Below are 18,648 nucleotides of genomic sequence, written 5' to 3' on the forward strand. Positions count from 1 at the left end.
ATATGTACATGGTGCTGGACAGACCCGATGTGAGATACTATATGTCTGTTGTGTCATAAGTAATTCTCACAGTGATAATGATGTAATGGTCCTTAGACCTGAAGTCATTATATTTCTATACAAAAATTAATATACATTGATTCCAGTAAAAGTTATCCTTGACCGGGTAATGATAAAAGTGGACATTGGGTATATTATAAATCGTATGAGAAATATGAATGATCAAGATGGGATTTAACCCTCCTATTTTAGCAGTGATATTATTGGCCTCTTGTGTGAGCTAGACTATTAAATGCATGGCCACGCTCAAATGTTGATTTGATATGATAGTCTACTCATTGATCAAGGAAACCCGGATTAAACATTGATGAGGATGACACATTACATGCCTCTAGTTTAATCTATAATATGTGGTTAAAGGGATTATTTTATATTGTACATTATTCATGAAAGGTTTAATCGATCACCGATTCAATTATTATTACTTGGGTAGCAATGATGTATTACTAGATGCCGATCATTGTTTACGATTTTAAATTAGATTTAAAATTCGTTGCCAATGTAAGAATAACTTATAGGGTCACACACTAAGAATGCTTTAAGGATTATTTATTTTAAATTGGATTTAAATTATATTAAAGTAATTCGAATTATTTATAATATGAATTGAGTATGAATTAATTAATTAGATAAATACTGATATTCGAATTTACTAATATTAATTATGAAATTAATTTTTTAAATAATTAAGTGTGACTTAATTATTATACGAATAGGAATTTTGAATTAATAATAACTCCTAATTAGTTAAGAGTTATAATTCTTATTATACTCTCTATATAATATCTCTTGTGTGGCTGATTTTGCATGAAAGACTTTTACTAAAACCCTAGCTACCAAGAGAGAAGATGGACAGAGCAAGAAGAAACGAGTTTGTGCTAGTACACATCCAATCATTGAGTTCAAGCATTCGTGTGGATACTGATAGAGCGTAGATCGCGAGAGCGGGATGCGTGGTAATTGAACAAGCTTTGGATCTCCATTAGTCAACCAATTGGTAAAGCTTCTTAAGGTAAACAATCTGATCTACGAATTAAATATATGTTTTTCGCATGGATCCTGCGGCGGGTTTCGAAAATTATGATTTTTTACGTTTTTAATTACTGTTTCCGTTGCGTTTATGTGCTCAAAACCCTTCATTTTGTACTCGAGTTTTTGATGCATTTTTGATGCATTTTTGTAATGTTTTGCATTTTAGGCATAGATAAAGGAATGAGGAAATTTAGCATTATTTTGTTGCTAAAGTGATGTTGGGAAGGTGGTTCGGAAGACTGATCGTTGAATGCCATCAAACACCAGCTAAGAAAATAGAAAAATAAAGATTTTCCAGAAGGTCAGCGCGCCCGCGCTGTGATAGCGCACGGTCGTGCCAGTTTGTCAGAGATACAATGCGCCCGCACTGGGATAGTACGCGGCCGCGCCAGGTCAGTTTTGCAGATTCCTGATTCAAGTAGAAGATTGATTTTTATGACTTCTATTCTGATTGGGCTGCTATATAAAGACCTTTTGAAGACGTTTTGCACAACAGAGGCTAAGGACAAGACGACGAGAAGACCTAGGAGCACAAATACAACGAAGGAGAAGAAAAGCTTGTTTTACTTGTGATTCTTTAATTGAGTTGTAATCTTTGATGCAAGTTTTCTTATTTGTTGAACCAATTACTCTTGATTACGTACTTTGATTATTTATTCTGTTTATAAAGACTCAGTTTATTATACCATGCTTTTATCGGAACCCACGATGATGATGAGTTCGATTATGGGCTAATCGTTATCGTGGGGTTCTAACGGATTTACTTATGAAATTCAATAGTTAATTTGTTTCGATATCTTAGTGTGTGGTGATGGTATGATATTCTAGTATTGGTTGTGTTTATTTGTCTTATGAGCGTCACGAACTTATAAGATAGTGTGTTAATCTCTATTGAAGCGAAAGAAAATATAGGGGTAGAACATGCCATGCTAGCATAGGTTCATGTATTTATTATGCATGATTCATAGGTAATTTTAACCATCTTACTTGCCCTATGTAATCATGATAGGTAACTTATTCATTAAACCGTTATGTTGTCAAATTATATAGACATATAGGGTCTCAATATAATTGGTGTCTATTCAGCTTCCATCTTTTTTGTGGATGTCTGGTAGCTGGGTATTCGTGCAATGAAAGTTGGCGTTTACTAGTTTCGTGTTATCTGATTAGTTGTCATCACCATTGCATGCTACGGTTTGAACAATGACTTTGAATGAAGTAGTAATGAAGTTAGAATCCCATGTTTGTCTCATATAAGTAATTCAACCTCAATACTCTTAGTTAATGTTATTTAGTATAATCTCTTAGTTAATCATATTTATAAACCATCTCAACTTGTTATCATCTTAATATTAAATAATAACCATACCTTTGTTGCATAAGTGCATAAATTGAAGTTAACCTAAACCAGTCTCTGTGGGAACGAACTAGAAAGAATTCTATATTACTTACGAACGCGTATACTTGTGTGAATATTAGCGCGTGTTTTCATCCTAACAAATTTTTTGCGTCGCTGTCGGGGAATCAGTGTTAATTTTTAGTTTATGTGCTTGACGTCGGTGGTCGTTAAAGTTCACCGACTCGGATATTTTACTTACTTGTTTACTTGTTGCTTTTTCAGGTACTCTAGAGAGCTTATGCTAACGTGTTCTCGATCTCGAAAAAGAACACTGGATAAAGTGGAAGAAGAAGTTTTAGTAGAGGAAGAAGTTTTGGTAGAAGAGGAGAAAGTTGAAGAAGAAGCTCTCGTTGCAATGGGAGAACCGGAAGCGAATATGAAGGCTTTGATGGATTACTCTCAACCGAAGATCAATGATATTAAGTCCAGTTTTGAAATCAAGGCTAGCACGATTCAGATGGTGTAGAACTCAGTCCAGTTTGGGTGTTATCCGACAGAAGATCCCAATATGCATATTAGAGATTTCATCGAGATCTGTGACACTTTTAAATTCAATAATGTTTTTGAAGATGCTATAGAACTAAGGCTTTTCCCATTCTCTCTGAGGGATAAAGCTAAGTGTTGGTTGCATTCTCTACCACCAGGTTCTATCACCAAATGGAAAGATCTTGCTCAAAAGTTTCTAACTAAATTCTTCCCTATGGCAAAGACAGCTGCAAACAGGAATGCTCTTACTCAATTTGCGCAGCAATCTGGAGAATCTTTATGTGACGCTTGGGATTGATACAAGTAGATGCTTAGGAAGTTTCCTCATCATGGGATTCCTGACTGGATGATCATTAACTGTTTCTACAATGGGTTGGGTGCAACTTTTAGATCCATGTTTGATGCAGCATCAGGTGGAGCCTTATGGGCTAAGAGCTACGATGAAGCATATGATTTGATTGAACTAATGGTTGCTAATGAATACTAGAACCCTTCTCAGAGATTAACTCAAGGCAAGGTAGCAGGAATTATGGTGTTAGGTCACACACACTGTAGAAGGGCGTTGAATATAGTGTTTACTATAATCAAATCAAATATAAGAACTCAAGTAACAGAACACAGATTTTATTCAACACAATAAACTCTGTTACAAAGAACTGTTCTCTCTCAGTGATGAACAAATTATCACGAGAGCTGCTAGGGTCACAAAGAATAATAACTTCGATTAAGATAACATATATAGTGTAAACCCTATGTCTGTGTTTATATACTACACAATTACAAGATAATGTTCTAATTGATATGGAATATAATTCTGCTTCCTAAAATATATCAACTAGTTATCTTTTCTTCCAAGTATTCTATTCTTCATAGAATTCCTTATTCATGCATATTTCTTCTTGCGTTTGTCTTGATCTTCTTTCCTTTCAATCAGCTGCCTGCCTTATCTGAAAGTCTCCTTAAGTCCTGATATTATCTCCTGATAAATATTTTATGATATCTTAAGTCTTGACTTCAGTATAAGTACTAATTTCCAGTTAAGTACTGATTTGTCCTGTTAAGTAAGATCTGAAAACTAAACACAAAACATCTTTAGACATGACATTATCAAATATATCTAACATATGGAGGTAGATGCAGCTACTGCTATAGCTGCTCAGCTTATGGCTTTGACGATGAAGGCGGATTCTTTGGAAAATTATGGAGTTAATCAGATCACTAGTGTCTGTGAGTTTTGTGCTGGTGCGCATGAAACCGAGCAGTGTGCTATTTCTAGTGAATCAACTCAGTTCATAAGGAACTTTCATAGGTTGCAGCAACCAGTTCCAGCCACCTATCATCCCAACAACAATAATCATCCTAACTTCAGCTAGAGCAACACTCAGAATGCAGTGCAACAACCTTATTAGCAGTATGCATCAAAGCAATACAACCCTCCTGGTATTCAGCAACCACAATATACACCAAGACAACAACTCCAACTACAACAATCTAATGCAAAATCTGAATTAGAGGAGTTGAGGCTCATGTGCAAGAGCCAAGCGGTTTCTATCAAGACCTTGGAGAATCAGATTGGACAGATTTTCAATGCCTTGCTGAATAGACAACCTGGTACACTTTCCAGTGACACAGAAGTTCCAGGCAAGAAGGAAGCAAAAGAGCAGGTTAAGGCAATCACATTGAGGTCTAGGAAGGTTGCAAGACAAGAAAAAACTCAAGTTCAAGAATCTGAAGTTGTGGCTGAAGAAGATGTGCGGACGGAAGTAGAAGTGGAACCAAGAAAGAAAACTGTGGAACACATTCCTCTTGAGGGTAATACAGGGGATAAACAGGTCTATCCTCCACCTTCTTTTCCTAAGAGACTGCAGAAGTAAAACTTGGATAAGCAGTTTGCTAAGTTTCTAGAGGTGTTCAAGAAACTTCATATCAACATACCTTTCACTGAAGATCTTGAACAAATGCCTAGCTATGCAAAATTTATGAAAGGTATTCTCTCTCGGAAGGTGAAGCTCGATGACTTAGAGACCATAGCTCTTACGGAGGAATGCAGTGCTGTGTTGCAACAGAAGTTGCATCCAAAGTTTAAAGATCCTGGAAGCTTCACTATTCCTTGCACCATCGGAAACTTGTCATTCAACAAGTGTTTATGTGAATTAGGAGCTAGCATCAATCTGATTCCTTTTTCTGTCTTCAAGAAGTTGAACTTACCTGATCCTAAACCTACTTATATGTCCTTGCAGTTGGCCGATCGTTCTATTACATATCCTCGAGGAATTGTGGAGGATGTCTTGGTCAAGATGGACAAACTCATCTTTCCTGCTGACTTTGTAATTCTTGATTTCAAGGAGGATAAGAAGATTCCCATAATCTTGGGAAGACCATTATTGGCTACTGGACGAACCTTGATTGATGTGTAGAAGGGTGAGCTCACTATGCGATTACTGGATCAAGATGTGACTTTTAATGTTTTTAATGCCATGAAATTCCCTACTGATAGCGAGAAATGCTTAAAAGTGGAATTAGTCGATTCTGTGGTTACTTCAGATTTTGATCAAAGGCTAAGGTCTATTACCTTAGAGAAGGCCTTGTTGGGGAATTCAGATAGTAAAGATGATGAAGGTGATGAGCAGTTGTAGTATTTGAATGCTTCTCCTTGGAAGTGAAGGCTGGATATGCGTTTTGAATCTCTTGGATTGGAGGAGTTGAAAAAGTCTCCAAAGCACCTCAAGCCATCTATTAAGGAAGCTCCTACACTTGAGCTTAAACCATTGCATGGACATTTGAGGTATGCTTTTTTAGGTGATGCATCTACTTTTTCTGTTATTATTGCATCTAACCTTTCAGGTAGTAATGAGGAAAAGCTCTTGAGAATTCTGAGAGAGTTCAAATCGGTAATTGGATGGACTATAACAGATATCAAGGGAATCAGCCCTTCTTATTGCATGCATAAAAAATTCTGCTAGAGGAAGGAAGCAAGCCAACTGTTGAGCAACAGAGAAGACTAAATCCAATAATGAAAGAGGTTGTGAAGAAGGAAACTCTCAAGTGGCTAGATGCATGAATCATTTATCCTATTTCTAACAATTCTTGGGTGAGTCCAGTTCAGTGTGTGCTGAAGAAATGAGGTATCACCGTGGTTGCTAGTGAAAAGAATGAGCTCATTCCTACTCGAATAGTCACGGGGTGGATAGTTTGCATAGATTACAGGAAGTTGAACAAGGCCATGAGGAAGGATCACTTCCCTCTTCCTTTCATTGACCAGATGCTTGACAGGTTGGCTGGGCATAAATACTATTATCTTTTGGATGGCTATTCGGGCTATAATCAGATTTGCATCGCTCAGAAGGTCAGGAAAAGACTACCTTCACATGTTCATTTGGCACTTTTGCCTTCAGAAGAGTTTCTTTTGGGTTTGTAGTGCACCTGCCACATTTCATAGATACATGCTGGCTATCTTCTCAGACATGATTGGTCAGAATGTAGAGGTGTTCATGGATGATTTTTCTTTGTTCGGGAATTCTTTCGACGAGTGCTTGCAAAATCTTGGCGCATTTCTTAAAAGGTGTGTTGAGACCAATCTGGTTCTCAACTGGGAGAAATGTCACTTTATGGTGCAATAGGGCATCATTCTTGGGCACAAGGTCTCTATTAAAGGTCTTGAGGTGGACAAAGCTCAGGTGGGGGTAATTGAAAACCTTCCTCCACCAATTTCTATTTAGGGGATTTGCAGTTTTCTTGGTCATGCGGGGTTCTATCGGCAGTTCATCAAGGACTTCTCTAAAATCTCTAAACCCTTGTGCAATCGTTTGGAGAAAGATGTTCCTTTCAATTTTGATGATGGGTGTCTAGATGATTTTGAGAGCTTAAAAAGGATTTTGATCACGACACCTGTCATAACTGCACCTGATTGAAATGAACATTTTGAAATGATGTGCGATGCAAGTGACTATGCTGTTAGAGCAGTTCTTGGGCAAAGGAAGAACAATATATTTCATGTGGTCTATTATGCTAGTAAGACCCTCAATGATGCTCAACTGAACTATACTACTAATGAGAAGGAACTCTTATCCATTGTCTACAGTTTTGAGAAGTTTCATTCTTATTTGCTTGGGACGAAGGTGACAGTTTTCACTGATCACGCTGCGATTCGCTATCTTGTCTCAAAGAAGGACTCGAAGCCTAGACTGATTCGATGGGTTCTTTTACTTCATAAGTTAGATTTAGAGATCAAGGATAGAAAAAGTACTGAGAATCAAGTCACTGATCATCTCTCTCGTTTAGAAGATCCGTGTGTGACTTTACAGAATAAGACATTGATAAATGAGTCTTTTCCCGATGAGCAGTTGTTTGGGGTGCAAGAGGAAGAACCGTGGTTCGCAGACATTGTGAACTACCTTATGAGCAATATTATACCTCCAGACATGTCTTCTGCTCAAAAGAAGAAGGTTCTTCATGAGGTGAAGTGGTACATGTGGGATGAGCCATTTTTGTTTAGGCAAGGAGCTGACCAAATCATCAGGAGATGTATTCCGTACAGCGAGACGGAGGGTATCTTGCGAGACTGTCATTCGACTGTTTATGGAGACCACTATGGTGGAGAAAAGACAACAGCTCGTATCCTTCAAGCAGAATTCTTCTCGCCTACATTGTTTAAGTATACGCATCGGTTTGTTTTGAAATGTGATCGCTGCCAGCGTGTTGGTAATATGTCCAAGAGGGATGGGATGGCTCTTAATGTGCTTCTCGAAGTTGAGGTCTTCGATGTTTGGGGAATTGAATACATGGGGCCATTTGTCTCATCTTGCAATAATTAGTATATCTTGTTGGCAGTTGATTATATATCGAAATGGGTTGAAGTCAAGGCTTTGCCGACGAATGATGCAAAGGTAGTGCTTAATTATCTTCACAAGCAGATATTCACAAGATCTGGGACTCCGAGAGTCATAATCAGTGACGAGGGATTGCATTTCTGCAATTGGAAGTTCACTGCTATGATGTAGAGATATAATGTGAATTATCGCATTGCTACATCCTACCATCCTCAGACTAATGGTCAAGCAGAGGTATCTAATAGAGAGATCAAGCGTATTCTAGAGAAAGTTTTATGTCCATCAAGGAAGGATTGGTCTTTGAAGCTGGATGAAGCTGTTTGGGCATATCGAACAACAAACAAGACTCTGCTTAGCATGCCACCGTTTCAGTTGGTTTATGGTAAGGGATGTCATTTTCCTGTGGAGTTAGAGCACAAAGCATATTGGGCTTCGAAGAAATTAAACCTTGATATGGATGCAGCTGGTAAGAATAGGATGCTTCAATTGAATGAACTCGATGTGTTTCGACTTCAAGCATCTGAGAATAACAAAATATATAAAGAGAAAGTCAAGAGGTGGCACGATAGGGGTCAAGTGCTCAAATCATTTATGCCGGGGGAACAAGTTCTTTTGTTCAACTCTCGTCTCCGTCTTTTTCCTGGAAAGTTGAAGTCAGGATGGTCAGGGCCGTTTGTTATCAAAATTATGTTTCCACATGGAGCGGTGGAGATTTTTAGGAATGATCCAGGCCAAGCATTCAAGGTGAACGGACAACGTTTGAAGCATTACTATGGAGATACGGAAAACCGTGAGGTGGTTAGTGCCGTTTTATTGTCCACTTGATCTCGGGAATCTATGTCAAGCTAGCGACGTAAACCAAGCATTTCTTGGGAGGCAACCGAAGTTTTTTGTACATTAGTAGATAGAAGGAAGAAGAAAACAAGAAGAAAACTCAAAAAAATTAGAAAAACAGAAAAATTAGTGTCAACTACAGTAGCACGGCACGCCCACGCTGAAAAGCGGGGCGGCCGTGCTGAAAAGGACAGTAGTTGCGCGCGCCCGCGCTGGTATGCGGGGTGGCCGCGCTGGAAGTCCAGTAACTCAGCGCACCCGCGCTACCTTACGGGGCGGCCGCGCTGACCTCCTATAGTAGAAAAAACACAGAAAAACGAAAAATCAAAAGAAATATTTGCACCCAGCCGAAATTTACTCCCTCTACTTCCATATATCCCTCTCCAAATCAATTCCAATAACCCCATTACTCCCACTAATTCCATAATCTTTTCCCACTTCTTTTCTAGACCTAATTCTAAACCCTATATATACACACATGCACTTATATACAATCATCTCCATCACTTCTCAATTCTCAAAACTCTAAATATCTCTTACACACATCTCTTTTCTCAACTTATTCGAATTCAATGGCACCCAAGAGATAAAGAACTCATGTTAGCAGTAACACCACCGATTCTTCAAGTGTTGGGGGTGTGAGGCCTAGGTTTGCTACTCTGGAGGCTGAAGCGGAGTATACGAGGTTGCTATCAAAGCCCATATAGTGAAGGAGAGGGGTTTTCTGCCATTGGGAAGGGATGGTAAACTTTTGGAGATGATTCTGGAGATGGGTTAGGTTTCTTTTTGTGAGATACCCGCTGCTATGCCCATGAGTATTATTCGCGAGTTTTACGTGAATGCGAAGGCAGATAAGAACGGGTACTCGGTGGTTCGGGGTTTGACTGTGGATTATACTGTTCAGGCTATTCGGAGGGTGATTAACCATCCTGAGAGACAGTCGGATCAGGATGATTGGGTGACGAAGACCGAAGAGGATTTTAACTTGAACTTGATTGTTGTTAAGTTGTATGTCCCCGAGACTCGCTGGAAGTTCAAGAGGTTCCCGAATGAGTATGCCACTTTCCCTGACTCTTGCATTAACAGATTTGCTCTTACATGAAACTCTTTTGTATGTGCGAACATCATGTCATCTTCACATGTCACGATGTTACTGTGGATCGTGCCAAGTTGTTGTGAGGGATTCTACAGGGAGATTATGTGGATCTCGGGTTTGTGATTTATCAGGGTATTTTGAGGTTTCTCCGTGGGAGCACTACGGGTTCTATTTTGTATGCGTCGATTATGACGAAGCTGTGTATGGCGGTTGGAGTATATTGGCCCACACACGAGCAGCTTTAGCTACCTAGTACCCCTATTGACAGTTCAATGATAGAAGTGATGCAGGAGTGGTACAGGGGCAAGGATGATGAGAAGGGGCTCGGTTAAACCTATGACCACTTGCTGGGTGGCCAGCCAGCCGATCATACATATGCCGGTGGTTCTGCTCAGGCTAGTAGAGCTGCATGGAGACATCAGAGGGGTGATCCTAGTTTGTCGCAGCAGCAGCATCAGCATGGAGCAGAGGACAGTGTTGGTTTGGGTTCAGCGCAGTATAGGCGTTTGCTGAGGCGGATGGATACGATGCATGACATCCATAGCAGGTTTGCACAGGACCTTACCCAGGCATTGGGTACAACTTTCAAACCCACCGGAGTTGATATCCAGTGGCCAGTTTTTGGTGAGGATGCTGTGTATCCGCCTCTTGACACTCCACCCATGGAGGGTGATGATCTTGATTTCGAGTAGGTATGCCTGATTCCTTACTATTACCTTCACTGAGGACAACGAAAATTTTAAGTTTGGGGGTGGTAGTTATGGAATATGTTTGTGTGTGTGTCCATTTAGTTGCATATTCATGATAGTTTAGTTCATATAGTTGCATTTTTTCCATGAAGTTTTTTTAATTATTATTTTTTATTTTTTTTCATGTTAGTATGTTGCATATAGTTGCATGTGCATGTTATCATGATCCCTTTAGTTGCTTTTCCAATTAAGTTGTGATATTGATGTGAGTGTAGTGATGTCGTATAGAGGGAAGTTTAGTCTTAACGAGTTGATTTGCATGCTAGAAACAAGAAAAATTTCACTAAGTCTTATAGGTTGCTTGCGTGCTAGATCATGATCATGTCTTGTTGTTTGTTGAAGTTTAATCACTTGTTTATGTTTAGAATTTGTGACATTCTCTTAATGGCAAAATAACATGAATATTTAAAAATTGGAGAAAAACATTGGATTTCATTGCTTGTTGTTGTGGCTAGATGTCAATTGGCTAGTAGTCGGCTCATATTTATATGAGTAGTCTAGGGTTGAGCGAGATGGAGCGAAATGCACTCGTTCAGAAATTGTGGAAAAAAAAGAAAAAAAGGAAAAAATAGAAATGAAAAAAAGAAAAAAGAAAAAAATATGTGTTATGTATAATTGATGACGAGTGTGCTATTTAATACTCGAGTTATTAAGTTCTTAGGGGACTTTGTGCCTAGTGACCTACGACTTTTATATTCTGGGATCCGCTAACTTAACGCTCGCTACATGGGTATTATTGCATAAGGCTTTTGTGGACCTCACTCATTGCATGATCAAATAAGCATATTTGTGTTTGTTTATGTGTCATCAATAAAAGCATGAATCCTTGTATAACTCCAATAAAATTGAAGTGTTGTCAATCATTTTGAGTTTATCATTTATTTTATTTATAACCGTGTGATTGCCTTGATGAGTAGTGAGTCATGATTATTGATCTAGTTATGATAGTATATTTGTTAAGAATTTGCACACACACACATTTTTGGCTTGTAAGTTGAATTATAGGATTTGACTGATCTTTATGCGAATAATTGCATTTGTTGAGATGTTGCTCATTGGTTGGTTTAGTTAATCTGAGGGGATCGTTGCATTCGTGTAGCTTGCATTCATACATATTTATTTCTTGTTCTTTGAGTCTGTTTATGCTTGAGGATAAGCATCGTTTCAAGTTTGGGGGTGTGTTGAGTGGCATTTATATCCACTTAGGATGCTTCATAAAGGCTTGGACCGGTGTTTTGTACTCGTGTTGTTTGTGTTTTTGATGCGTTTTTGTAGTGTTTTACATTTCAGGCATAGATAAAGGAATGAGGAGATTTACCATTATTTTGGTGCTAAAGTGGTGTTTGGAAGGTGCCTAGGAAGATTGATCGTTGAATGCTATTAAAAACCAGTTAAAAAAACAGAAAAATAAAGATTTTTCATAAGGTCAGCACGCCCGCGCTCTGAAGCGCGCGTCCGTGCCGGTTTGTCAGAGATACAGCGCGCCCGCGCCAGGTCGGTTTTGCAGATTCCTGATTCAAGTAGAAGATTGATTTTCATGACTTCTATTCTGATTGGGCTTCTATATAAAGACCTTTTAAAGACGTTTTTCACAACAGAGACTAAGGAGAAGGCGGCGAGAAGGCCTAGGAGCACAAATACAATGAAGGAGAAGAAAAGCTTGTTTTACTTGTGATTCTTTAATTGAGTTGTAATCTTGGATGCTAGTTTTCTTATTTGTTAAACCTATTACTCTTGATTACGTACTTTGATTTTATATTCAGTTTATAAAGACTCAGTTTATTGTACCATGCTTTCATCGGAACCCACGGTGATTATGAGTGCGATTATGGGCTAATCGTTATCGTGGGGTTCTAAAGGATTTACTTATGGATTTCAATAGTTAATTTGTTTTGCTATCTTAGTGTGTGGTGATTCAATGATATCCTAGTATTGGTTGTGCCTATTTGTTTTATGAGCGTCGCGAACTTATAAGATAGCGTTTTAATCTCTATTGAAGCGAAAGTGAATATAGGGGTTTAGAACTTGCCTTGCTAGCATAGGTTCATGTATTTATTATGCATGATTCGTAGGTAATTTTAACCATCTTACTTGCCCTATGTAATCATGATAGATAACATGTTCATTAAACCGTTATGTTGCCAAATTCTATAGACATATAGGGACTCAATATAATTGGTGTCTATTCAGTTTCTATCTCTTTTGTGGATGTCTGGTAGTAGGGTATTCGTGCAATGAAAGTTGGCATTTACTAGTTTCGTGTTATTTGATTAGTTGTCATCACCATTGCATGCTAAGGCTAAAACAATGACTTTGAATGAATTAGTAATGAAGTTAGAATTCCATGTTTGTCTCATTTAAGTAATTCAACCTCAATACTCTTAGTTAATGTTATTTAGTATAATCTCTTAGTTAATCATAGTTATAAATCATCTCCACTTCTTATCATCTTAGGATTGAATAATAACCATACCATTGTTGCACAAGTGCATAAATTGAAGTTAACCTAAACCAGTCTTTGTGGGAAGGAACTAGAAAGAATTCTATATTACTTGTGAACGCGTATACTTGCGTGAATATTAACGCGTGTTTTCGTCCTAACAGAGGTCATGCAGCGAATTGGTCAGATAGCATACAAATTCAACTTACTTTCAACCTCCAAAATCCATCCGGTATTTCATGTTTCGCAACCAAAGAGAGCAGTTGGGTCGATGCATGCTCAACCATACTACCTCTAGATGTTAATGATTCCTTGGTATTTGATAGCTACCCAGAACAGGTGTTGGGACTCCGTAGCTCACAAGAGGATTTGCATCCGACTTCAGAAGTGCTCATTCAATGAAGGTAAATTACAAAGGACAAAGTAACTTGGAAACAATATGAAAACATTGCCCAGCTTTTTTTCTGATTTCTACCTTTAGTACAAGGTGAAAATTCTGGCTAGGGTAATCTTATGAGTAACATAGAACCACCCAGGTTAATTACTTACTCGAGAAAAAATAAAGCACAGGGGTGCAACTGAAATAACATAGAGAAACCTTGAGCAAAAAAGTAAATACACCACAGTAGAGCGAGAAGGGAATATAAGCTCAAAGAAAGAAACAAATACGACATCAAAGAATTGTGTGAGATACAGACCCCGGAGAGCCTCACCTCTCGAATGTTGAGGAGTATATCAAGTAGTGTTTGTCATAATTTATGAGTATATTTTTTTGTTGTTCTTAATCCTAAATACTGTATTGTGTTTAAGCATTTAAGTCATGTCAAAATTGCAGTCCCCACGAAGCTGACGAGAGAATAAAGCAGCTTCGATTTTGGTATTCGAAAAGTTTAACATAAGGTGAAAACTTTAACAGTTTCCGCTATGGGAGAGAACGAGCCAGTTCGGCTCGCTTTTTGTTCAAAACCGGAACCATAACCATATATATTCAGTTTCTAATATCCAAAACCGCAACCGCCAGTTCGGATTCGGTTTCGGACAAGATCAAGGTAGGAAGCATTAGGATAACAAAATCAGCAAAGTAAGAGCATGGTTTGCACAACAAAAGATTAACAAAGTCAAGATAAGGTTGCAAGAAAATTTCAACAGTTAAGGAAATATATGTCTAACATGATGAAACCACAAAAAGCTTTATAAAAATAAGAAAAACTTTAAAATGGACAATTAATTTGAGTAAAAATTTATGCAATATATTATTAGGTGTGTGTATTTTTACTTATTAGTTAATTTTGCTGATCATATGCCAAAGTTAGCATATGAGTTTATGTGTCAAAATACCATGAACACATCATCCTAATGTTAACTAGCATCACAAGTTTGTGTATTATTTCAGTTCACCAACACTGCCTAATTTACACTACTTGATCAAACCTGCTTCACCTATACTAAAAAGAAGAAATACTCTGGAAATAACTTTTAAACGAATAATGTCACAATTACCTGTGTATTTAACTTTTAAAAGAATATTATATATATTTTATATGTAAAATATAATATTTATTTATTAATATTAGTAACCGATTCGTTTAAGTTTTTATCCGTTCGGTTCAAAGGTATAACCGGAATCAAGCCATTTAAATCGGTTCAGTTTTCTATTTTTCGGTTTCGGTTCTGGATTTGGTTTTTTCAGTTCGGTTTTCTCCGATTTTCTTCTATTTCGGTTCAGTTTCAGTTTAAATCGGTTTTTTGCTCAGCCTTAGTTTCCGCTCGATATTCATGCAAAAAGAAAATAACTGTCGAGCTGAGCGTTATAGCGGCGAATAAACGGGAGCGTAAGAAAAAGCTAGAAGTTGCCAATAGTTATGTGCAACATCGTAAAAATAGAGAAGAAGTTTTAAGCATTATTATAATCAAGTATCTGTATACTAATTATTGAACATAATAATTTGCTACTTTTTAAAATTGCGAATCTAGGACATGTTCTCCCCTTAAGTAATTACTACGTCCATCTTATATTATATGTCTTGTTTTGATTTTTATGTAGTCAAATTGACCAGTTTTTGACTAATAATTAAGAAAAATATATGTATCATTTAAAAAAAAGAATAGTACATTTTAAAGAGAATTAGATATATTTTCTAATAATGTAAGTTCTTAAATTTATTTAATAACAAATTAAGTATAATTTGTGATTAAAATATGATAAAGTTAACTGTAGACTAGTCAAGACAGGACACATATTTAGATAAAATGAGATGAGATCGGGGGGTACAATTTGTTTTCAACTTTTAATAATGATAACCAATGTTCCCTATTAGCACTATATTCAATTTAGTCATTAATTCCCGGTGTAGTTCGTGTACATAATATTTGATTTATTTTACTTTGAATATGCTTGATTTACTACTGTTGTTCCCAAAATCTTGCATAGGCTAGATTTAAGGCCCATAAAAGGTTTGGGCTCGATTGTATGAAGAAATGATAGATTTGATGATGTTCTTGGTTTAGAGAATCGTGGTTTAGAAGGTTTGTGCACCGAGGTACAGAGATTTGGAAAAAACAGCTGCCAATCAGGAGGTTAAGCTGACCATTGACAGGTTTATATGATCATACCAGATTCTGAGATGCATCAGGAATAGGTCCTTATAAGCCGGTGAGGTGATGGAAGCACCCGGACAACTGAAAAGGATGGTGAGGTGCTGATGCAGGAGCATTGGCATACCTCGGCTGGCTGGAACAGTGTACCTCTGAAGGTAGAATCAGTGTCCTACTAGGATTGTACCTCCTACAGTAAAGGTGAACAATTTCTATCTACACAGGATGTACCTTTAATGCGATACTATCACTATAAAATGTGATAAACATAAATAATTACAAGATAAACATATAAATACACGGGAATCATGTATTGGTGGTGGATAAAAACGGGATTCTAGGTGTCCAGCCGCACCTGGACACTGCACCTCTTTTGGAAATAGTTGGATTAACTGTGGTAATTGGTTTGGCTTATCAAAAAGGTGGATTACTGGACAAGGAATGGAGTCCGACCCTAGAGAATTACATTAAACTTTATCCCTATATAGGGTATGTAGGCAATTGGCGAAGGGGTTCGATAATTCACTCTTTGCACATTGGCACGTGTAACCATTGTGATTATTCCCTGAGTATATTTCGTAGGATTCGAGAAGGCATTTCTCGGCCATTTGTACTTGGTTCTTTGTCAACTCAGTTTGAATTTCATACATTAAAACAACATTTTCTTAGTTGTTGAACCTCTACTCACTAACTACAAAAGCTTCATTTCATTCGAAAACCAATGTTGATTTAGTTAATCAGGAATGATTAATTTGGGGTTTTATAATCAGATTTCTCTCATAACATTTTTGGTGCTAGTAGGAGGGGACTCCAATATCTTTTCTGAGAGAGAATGATGTCAAAAAATTCCGACAAGGAACGAACACCGAGAAAGGGTCAAAATGACAATAATAGCGATCCCAGTGAAGAAGTTACCAACAAGGATATCCTGAGTCACCTACAAAAAATGAGCAATAGGATCAATTCCTTGGAAAAGAAGTTCACGAGGCTGAGCAGGTAGATAAGCAAGCATAAAACTGTGGGGAAAAAGGACGTTACTCCCATTCAACTGGACTTTGAAAATGGAAAGGAGGAAGATGATACTGAACTAGATAAGCCTATATTCTCTGATGTGGACACTAACCAGGAAAATCCATATTGGGATCCTAAGAGGAAGCTCGAAGAGGAGGTTGAACCCGCAGCCACACACACCATGAGCGTCTTTGACCGTGTGGGAAAAAAGTTGACTAATAAGAACCTTAGGCTGGAGCTTGATAAAAGAAGAAGGCTGAGAAAGAGCCTGAATATACCACCATGGTAAGAAGCATTAACACAATCATTAGGGGCCCTTACCACGGAGGTTCATCCCAAAATTCGATGAAGAGGTATGCAAGAGAAGCTCAAGACCAACCATATTTCAAGGTTTGTAATTTGAATGGAATACCTCCAAGGAACTTTAAAGGAGAGGTAGACGATATCACTATCATTGAAGCGAACACGGAGCATGTGCATCACCCACACAATGATGCTTTGGTGGTAACTGTATTCATTTGTGGTTTGAATATACACAAGGTGCTAGTAGATAACGGGAGCTCCTGTAACATATTCTCGATAAAGAAATGTCACATGCGTATAATGAGTTGTTTAGCTTTACTGGAGGCCCAGTATGTGTTATAGGAAGGGTGAACCTACCAGTAATATTAGGAGACGAACCTCTGTCAGCAACCTAGGTGGAAGAGTTCACGGTGGTCAACGAAGATATATCCTACAACACCATAATAAGTAGGCCCTTGTTGAAAGACATGAGGGTGGTAACCTCCATATACCACCTCCATATGAAATTCCATACTCCAAGGGGAATTGATTGTGTTAGAGGGAATCAAGGAGAATCTAGGGCATGCTATGTCCAAGATTAGCGAACAGCTAAGCAAATATACAAGCGCGTGCTATTGGAAGATGGAGGACCTAGCCTCAACAGCTGTTACGAACAAGTAGAACCAACAATAGGAAATAACAGCAGGTAGGGAAGAAAAGTAGGAGGTCCTCATGCAATGTTATTATGATTATCCAACATCCAACATAAACTCCTTATATCGATGTTGTCCATTTTTTGGGGGTAGACGCCTATGGTGAGGTCCTTATGCTGGAAGCACCTCCAACATAAATATCAAGAGATGGTGACCTTTTGATGGAAGGGGTTATTGAAGAATTTAATGAAAGTGACTTTGGGTGTCTCAACGATATGCCTGAACTACTCAAGAAGCAAGATAAGGAGGTCCCGATGGAAATTGATTTGGACTCGAGGATCCGTGAGGTTAAGGAAACAACATGAGCTGCTGGAGGAACAATTTCCATATTGGTGGATGAAGCTGACCCCACGAAGGAACTGAAAGTTGGACAACAACTGGTGGCAGAGGTGAAGGAAGCTCTAGCGAAATTCTTTAAAGCAAACCTCGATGTCTTTGCATGGTTCCTTTTAGACATGGTAGGGATATACCCAAGGATTATATGTCATCATCTCAGCATTGATCCAAAAAAGAAAGATGTAAGACAAAAGAGGAGAGCTATCAGTGGGGAGAGAGCTGTGGCTTTGAAGGAGGAAGTAGACACAGGTTAGTAAAGGCAGGTTTGGTTAGGGGATCTTACTACCCAGAATGGCTTGCTAATCTTGTATTGGTGAAAAAACCAAATGGAAAATGGCGTACCTGTGTGGATTTCACGGATCTTAACAAGGTGTGTCCCAAGGACAGCTTCCCTTTGCCTCGAATAGATTAATTGGTTGATGCTACAGCTAAACACGCTTTGCTCAGCTTCATGGATGCATATTCTGGTTACAATCAGATTCCTTTATTTAAATCGGATGAAGAACATACTTCCTTTACAACACATAGGGTCTCTACTACATTGGGATGCCATTTGGGCTGCTGAATGCAGGTGTGACCTATCAAACGCTGGTTAATCGAATGTTCAAAAACCAAATTGGAAAAATGATGGAGGTACATATGGACGACATGTTGGTGAAGTCGAGGGTTGTAGCTGATCACGTAGCACACTTGTCCGAAATGTTCAATATTTTGAGGAAATTTTGGATGAAGCATAACCCCCAAAAGTGTGTGTTTGGGGTTGAGTCAGGAAATTCTTAGGATTCA

General features: G+C 38.2%; 1 non-coding gene across 1 annotated transcript; it reads right to left on the minus strand.

The window, feature by feature from the left end:
* Nucleotides 1–3,206: 3,206 nt before the first annotated feature.
* LOC141694385 (small nucleolar RNA R71) lies at nt 3,207–3,313 on the minus strand. The gene has a single exon (XR_012563698.1). It is a non-coding gene; the product is annotated as a small nucleolar RNA R71 (small nucleolar RNA).
* Between the last annotated feature and the right edge of the window lie 15,335 nt (nt 3,314–18,648).

This window comes from Apium graveolens, chromosome 10, assembly GCF_009905375.1.
Source record: "Apium graveolens cultivar Ventura chromosome 10, ASM990537v1, whole genome shotgun sequence".
NCBI classification, from domain to species: Eukaryota; Viridiplantae; Streptophyta; class Magnoliopsida; order Apiales; family Apiaceae; genus Apium; species Apium graveolens.